Source organism: Argiope bruennichi, chromosome 6 (genome assembly GCF_947563725.1).
Source record: "Argiope bruennichi chromosome 6, qqArgBrue1.1, whole genome shotgun sequence".
NCBI classification, from domain to species: domain Eukaryota; kingdom Metazoa; phylum Arthropoda; class Arachnida; order Araneae; family Araneidae; genus Argiope; species Argiope bruennichi.
In genome coordinates, this window is record NC_079156.1 from 111192463 (window position 1) to 111200872 (window position 8410).

Sequence of the window (8410 nt, forward strand, 5' to 3'; positions counted from 1 at the left end):
ACGATGATTACTAACATAATTACTCGCATCTTTTCTACAAATAAAATAATAAATTCGAATAGAACATATATTTTCGTTTTTGATCACAATAATGAATTGATTTGAAAGAACTGCATTTTTAATGATGAGAAATTACTATTTATTGTCTTAGAATTTATATTGCAGTCTCAGTTGAGTATCCGAAAATACTACTTATTTATTGTTTTTCAGTAAAAATATATTACATTACATGGAATAAAGCATAAAAACTGTTCTAATAATATAACTCCTTCAACATTAAGTAATTTATAATCATTCTATCCTCAGTTTTGTCGGAAAAAATTGGAGAAGAACATTTATAGAAACTGAAATAGCTTAACACTACTGAGACATAAGTTTGGAATATATGATTCCAAAACTTATTTTTAAATGAGTTAAGACATGTAGACATGTAGTTCAATTCAATGAAAAAAAACTCCTATTTCAAGTAGAACATTCAATTTTAAATTTTCTCACATTTAAACTATCTGAAAAACTCTAGTCAGAAATAGAATCTAGTAGTGCAACTTCTACCTTCGGCAATGATAAACTATCTTTAATCATCAAAACAAATCTTGATTCAGTCAAGCTGATGTTCATCAAACCTGTCATATTCAGCTAATCACCGTCTACTCCATAAATCTCTCAGATAATGGTCACGCATTCTTCTATCTTCAACATAATCGACAAAAATATAATATTTCATGAAAAACCAAACATGGATGATTCGAGATGTTATTTTTTCCATCTCCACAGCCTCCATTTTTATGAAAAGAACCAAAATACTCATTTTAAATTTAATTTTCAGCATAATGGTAGATTTGTTTGGTTTCCACCCTTCTTTGACGTCAGTTTTCTCAGTCGGTACTCAGTCGGTATCAATCTTTATTAATAATCAACTTTTACAAATGAAAATTATGACTTTCGTAGATCACATGTTTGATTCTTTAAAATATATATATTGTGAATTTGGCAGAAAATAATAAATATTATTGATGAGACAGGATATTACTATTTTTCTAGATTTGATATTACTTTCTTGCAAATAAAAATAATTCAAAATGTATAAAAAATACGGAGTTTTATTGCATTAAAAGCTTGTTCCGAATTACCTCCGATAAAAATTGTCAGGGTAATTGGGTACCCAATTCTGTTTCGCAGGGGAAAATATAAAAAAGAAAATCAAATCTGATTCGTAATCCTTTATACACATTCAAAATGTATACTTATCAATGTACCTATTAAAAAATGACATTTGGAAAAATTTTGGTTTCATTTTTGTTTAAAATGATTACATCTGAAGTAAGCACATATTAGAAAATTTCACTGAAAAAAAATGGGGGGAAGTGTTTATTGTCTTTCTTTAGAGTTCTTAAAAGAAGAAACATATTTTTCACCTCGCTAAATCTTCACCGGTGTGTACCGCAGTTATAGTTTCCAATTACTTTTTCTAACCCATATAATTTAAATAAAATTTATTCAATACCTAATAAATTCGAAAAAGGCATAAATAAAAATCAAAATAAATTTTAAACAGAATTGCACATGACTTCTATGTAAATGGTAACGATATTAAATTATATAAAAAAAATCATTATATTAACGATCACAATTTTTAAATACTACCTTATTTCTACACGTTAATAAAAAATTATAGAAAAGAAATAACAGAATTATATTGTAGGATCAATGGAGCTAAAAAAAAAGTTGAGTATTCTGGATCACTGAGCATCTTGAATACTGCAGGTAAAGCACAATCCAAAACAAATATAATAAAACTATCATCTCTTTTCAAATGCAATCCACACTTGCCGTGGAAACCTAATTGCGATCAACGGTTCTTCAAAATGTAGCAATCCCTAGTCAAGTTTTAAGCCCTCAACCCCAAATAGTTTATTTTCTCTTAAGGAGAGCTGTCTCCATAACAGAACAACTAAAACATTCCACCCCCACACATTCCGATTGCTGCTTTTGAATCTGAAAAGCGTCGATAACCGTTTAATTACTGAATTCGCAGAGCCGGGCAAAGTATGTCGCCCCCATAAAAATTTCGCTTATTATTCCAGGTCCCAGTGGAATGCAAGGATGAAAGAGGCCTCCTCTCCTAATGTAATCATTGGTGCCTTGTTAATGGATAAGTGCATTATCATCATCATCATCACCCTACCCGAAACGGAAATTAGATTTTCGATCCTGATGACGTTTTTGAGGAAGCAATTGCTGCGTTTTGAAACGGAAGATTCCCCTGGCGAAAGAGATAACCGAATTTTTGCCGGATAGGTGTCACCGGGAGTATTTTTGTTGGAGTTAATGAAATGTAGGTTTCTGTTTTGAAATTAAAACACATGGATGAGGCGAAGAATAATTTTCCTCCTCTGGGTTTACGCATTTGATTGCTGTAGATGACATCTTACTCATACTCATTTACATTGTTGGGCATTAGATGAAGTTTTATTGGCATAGATATTTCTTGCTCGGAAAAAAATACTATATAGAAAAAAATTGGTTTCAAACAATGTCAACATTAAAGAGGATTTGAAACCAGGTTTAACTTGAAACTTCCAATGTGAACTTGTTAAGAAATAGGAGAGATTTGTAAAAAGGAAAGGCAGCGGGACTGGTCCCCCTAAAACTTTCTCGCATACTCTCTAATAAACTTTTCATGCCAGAGAACACCTTGTATGGCATTGGCACACAATAGTTACGAAATATTAAATTTTGGCGTGAATTTAGCATTTTTACTGAATTTATCATGTCTTCTTTGGCGAGTTATGTGGTTATTAATCCCCGGCGTGCGCTAACAATATTCAGAGATTGAATTTGTGTTATAGTCACGTTTTTCTTAACCGATTGGGAAAAAATTTGATACAAAACTATAATTATAGTCGCAACACCTTATACCAAATTTGATGTATATAATTCGTTGCATTTTTGAATTATTGCGTTTGCATGTTTCTGAAAGTACAGACCGTCAGACAGTCAACACCGGTTTGGATTTGGTTCATAATTTAACCAAATCATCTATATCTAACCGTATATCTAACAATCTATATCCAACCATAACTATCTAGCGATCTATATTGTTGACACAAGGCTACAATATGTGCTGAATTTTATCTATTTAGCTTTCTTCGTTTTGTAATTATAATGTTAATTTATATTTGAACAGCCTGACACACGGACTTCCTCCAAACAGATTTTGATCAAAACTTGATAGACATTTGTAAACTGTTGTAAAAACTGTTTACTAGATATAATCTTTCTAGCTCAAAGCGTTTTTGAATTTTCTTTGTTACAGACAGACCGATGGACTGACATTTTCCTATATTGTGTTTTTCGAACAAGGGAGGTCTAAAAGGTATAGATTCTTCAAAAAACTCGAGTTCGAATTTTTCGATGAGTACAAAACTTTCTCTATATATTACGAGAAAAATCCAGAAATTATTGGTTTGATATAATGTCAGCATTTAAGAAGATTTAATACCTGGCTTAATTCGATATATCCGATGCAAACCCGTTGCTGTATAATGATGTTGAAAAACAGGACAAACATTTAAAAAGAAAAACTAGCTTAATGAAGTCGCATGCCAAAAATAACAATGCGTGTCATCTGAAGAAATTATTGCACCTGTAGTATTCGATACATCCGATGCAAATCCATTGCTGTAAAATGATGTTGAAAAATAGAAGAGACATTTAAAAAGAAAAAGTAGCTTAATGAAGTCATATCGCTTCAGTCACATGCCAAAAATAAAAATGCGTGTCATCTGAAGAAATTATTGCACCTGTAGTATTCGATACATCCGATGCAAACCCATTGCTGTAAAATGATGTTGAAAAATAGAAGAGACATTTAAAAAGAAAAAGTAGCTTAATGAAGTCATATCGCTTCAGTCACATGCCAAAAATAACAATGCGTGTCATCTGAAGAAATTATTGCACCTGTAGTATTCGATACATCCGATGCAAATCCATTGCTGTAAAATGATGTTGAAAAATAGGAGAGACATTTAAAAAGAAAAAGTAGCTTAATGAAGTCATATCGCTTCAGTCACATGCCAAAAATAACAATGCGTGTCATCTGAAGAAATTATTGCACCTGTAGTATTCGATACATCCGATGCAAATCCATTGCTGTAAAATGATGTTGAAAAATAGGAGAGACATTTAAAAAGAAAAAATAGCTTAATGAAGTCATATCGCTTCAGTCACATGCCAAAAATAACAATGCGTGTCATCTGAAGAAATTATTGCACCTGTAGTATTCGATACATCCGATGCAAATCCATTGCTGTAAAATGATGTTGAAAAATAGGAGAGACATTTAAAAAGAAAAAATAGCTTAATGAAGTCATATCGCTTCAGTCACATGCCAAAAATAACAATGCGTGTCATCTGAAGAAATTATTGCACCTGTAGTATTCGATACATCCGATGCAAATCCATTGCTGTAAAATGATGTTGAAAAATAGAAGAGACATTTAAAAAGAAAAAGTAGCTTAATGAAGTCATATCGCTTCAGTCACATGCCAAAAATAACAATGCGTGTCATCTGAAGAAATTATTGCACCTGTAGTATTCGATACATCCGATGCAAATCCATTGCTGTAAAATGATGTTGAAAAATAGGAGAGACATTTAAAAAGAAAAAATAGCTTAATGAAGTCTACTGCCAAAAATAACAATGCGTGTCATCTGAAGAAATTATTACACCTGTAGTATTCGATACATCCAATGCAAACCCATTGCTGTAAAATGATGTTGAAAAATAGAAGAGACATTTAAAAAGAAAAAGTAGCTTAATGAAGTCATATCGCTTCAGTCACATGCCAAAAATAACAATGCGTGTCATCTGAAGAAATTATTGCACCTGTAGTATTCGATACATCCGATGCAAATCCATTGCTGTAAAATGATGTTGAAAAATAGGAGAGACATTTAAAAAGAAAAAATAGCTTAATGAAGTCTACTGCCAAAAATAACAATGCGTGTCATCTGAAGAAATTATTACACCTGTAGTATTCGATACATCCAATGCAAACCCATTGCTGTAAAATGATGTTGAAAAATAGAAGAGACATTTAAAAAGAAAAAGTAGCTTAATGAAGTCATATCGCTTCAGTCACATGCCAAAAATAACAATGCGTGTCATCTGAAGAAATTATTACACCTGTAGTATTCGATACATCCAATGCAAACCCATTGCTATAAAATGATGTTGAAAAATAGGAGAGACATTTAAAAAGAAAAATTAGCTTAATGAAGTCATATCGCTTCAGTCACATGCCAAAAATAACAATGCGTGTCATTTGAAGAAATTATTGCGCCTGTAGCATTCGATACAGCCAATGCAAACCCGTTGTTGAAAAACAGGAGAGACATTTAAAAAGAAAAACTAGCTTAATGAAGTCATATCGCTTCAGTCACATGCCAAAAATAACAATGCGTGTCATCTAAAGAAATTATTGCGCCTGTAGTATTCGATACATTCAATGCAAACCTGTTGTTGTAAAATAATGTTGAAAAACAGGACAAACATTTAAAAAGAAAAACTAGCCTATTGAAGTCATATCGCTTCAGTCACATGCCAAAAATAACAATGCGTGTCACCTGAAGAAATTATTGCACCTATAGAATTATGCACATGTGCTTATTATATAACATGTTACACCGATTACTTTGGTTATATTTTGAACAAAATTTCAGCAGAAAAAATGTCTATGATTTTCTGAAAATAGATGTAAAATAATGCAAATAGAAATGTTTAACATTATTTAACATTTAACAAATGTTAAATGTTAAATAAGGCAAAATAGAAAGGTTGTTGTCATTTACATTTATAAAAGAGAGGGAGGTTGTTGTTGTTTTTCAGTTTTCACTTAACCTTCTGGTTTATAAAAAAAGGTATATTCTGAAATTTCGAAAAAAATTATTTAAACTCAAATCATATTATTCTTTTAGACGTGAAGATGTTTTGATATGCATATTTACTTACTAATTTACATAAAAATTGATGATAATCTAAAAATAATCTTATGCATTATACATTATGCATATAAAAGTGCTTCATTCTAGAATTAACTATATCCATTATAAATTTTAGAAAGGCAATACAATTTAAATTATATTTATTTTGATAATACTAATAAATTTGAATGCTTCGAATATAGAAAAATATTTTAAGTAAATTAAATGAAGTTTAACAATTAATTAAATACAATGTAAGCCTTAATTTAGAAGTATTAAAAATTTTAAATATATAATAAAAAATTATGAAGTAGAGAATTTTGCAATCCAACAAGCATCTTGTTAAAAGACAAAGAATATGGATGAAAGTTTAGTTACGGAAGGGGAGCAAATAAATAAACAAAAAAATAATATTAACAAATACTTAATAAATTTATTAATAACTAAAATAACTTAATAAATAAAGTACTAAATAAATATAATTAATTAATTAATAAAATAAATGAATTTATTTTATTTTTCAGCTGTAGCAGTGAATCGTATTGTGCTTAACCCTTAACTGGGGAGGTGAAATTTTAGGACTTAACTGGGGAGGTGCGGTCTACGAGACCGCATTTCATTTACACTCAAATTAAATTTTTTAATGAATGTATTAGTATGAAAAACTGCCAATATATTTTGCAGATATTTTTCTTGATATATAGATATGTTTTAGAAATTTTTCAGTATATATTATCATTGAAAAAAGTAAATGCGTTGGAACATACATTTTATTCTCAAATGACATGTTACAATAAATAATATTCTTGAAAAGGCATATTACTTTTTACTTTTTAAGTCATATTTATTTTTACAGTTTATGAAGGTATATAGAAAACAATATAATGTAAAAATTGGCAGTTATATGAAAAATTAAAAAATTGACAATAGGTAAAATTGGCTCTTTTTTATCGGCTTGTGTGACTTTCATAGCGCGGTTTTCTAGGGCATTTTCAACATATAAGTTAAGAACTAGTATAAAAATCAACCTATAAATTCTGTATATATATCTCTTGGTATATTAATATATTTTATAAATTTTTCAAAATACATTATCATTAGAAAAATTAATTATGTTTGAACATACATATCAAAATCAGTTGAATGCGAACTTTCATCGAAAAACTCTTCTGTACAATTATTCTTATCACTAAAACCACTTTCTGCTTCATTTCAAAGTGTCTGGAGCACTGCTTCATAATAGGATCAGTAAACTGAATGATATTTCGGGCCCACGTTTTAGCGCCATCTGCTAAGCCTTGTTTATCACTGGGACACTAACAGGGAGATGCGGTCTTAGAGACCGCACTCGAAGAAATAACTGAATTATTTTAAAAAGTATCTGCTGAAATCGGTTGAAAAAGTGCACGTGTATTGAAGGTCACAAAACAGGAAGCTACAGGGTCAATCCATTCAATTGACCTAAAAATAGAAAAGGGGTGACAGAAAATCCATCGCTAGCGGTCTCACAGACCGCACGTCTCCAGTTAAGGGTTAATTCACAATAGTAAAATCCCAATAAGTCATCACCCAGATGAGTCGTTACTCCGTTTAAGTCGTCGTTTTCCTGAGGTCAAACAAGGTCTCATACACAGTAATATAAAATTACCCTCCTTTAACCGCCACCAAATTTAATTCTACTCCGAATAACTCGTCACCCTCAAAAATGGCTAAAACATCTTTCTTCTCCAATATGTATGCCATCGCGTTGTCTTTTCAGTCCTGTTCCTTCATTTAAGAAAATCAAACCTTTATGCGAAATTTTCGATCATGTTTGTCACTTCAACAAAACATCTGTAGGTCATTGTTGTTAAGCATTTTTTTTTCTGTATACTCATTTTGGGAATTTGTGTTCTTGGAATTTCTCTATGTACGCGTACCATAGTTATCGCTGCTAATTATTCAAAGCACACTTCTTGCTGTAACTCTGTCGTTGTAGGCATTTTACTCGATGGATCATGAGTGTGACTTTAGTTCATAGCAATTAAGGGTGATTTTTTTCTTTTGCAATTTCTAGCTTCGATTACGTCTTTAGATGCCAGAGAAAAGGAAACTTACCTCGCTTTCCTTTTAACTCTTTCTAGGGCCGTCTGAAGTATGCTTCCCACCAAATTTATCAATCTTTGTAGGAAATTATGTAGGTTGGCATAAGTTCTGACAAATTTTTTTAGTAAGTCAAAAACTTAGATGCTTCAGTTCTTTATCTCAGGCAAAATGATGTGTCTTGATTTGTTACTTAATTATTAATTAACCAAATTAATTAATGAATCAAATTAAATTTATCTAATAAGCTAAATGAATCCTTTTTCTTATTCTAATTTCAAGCCTAGACATATTTTAACATAATATGACTTAAAAAAAAAGAGCTTTTTAAAGGATTAAGAGG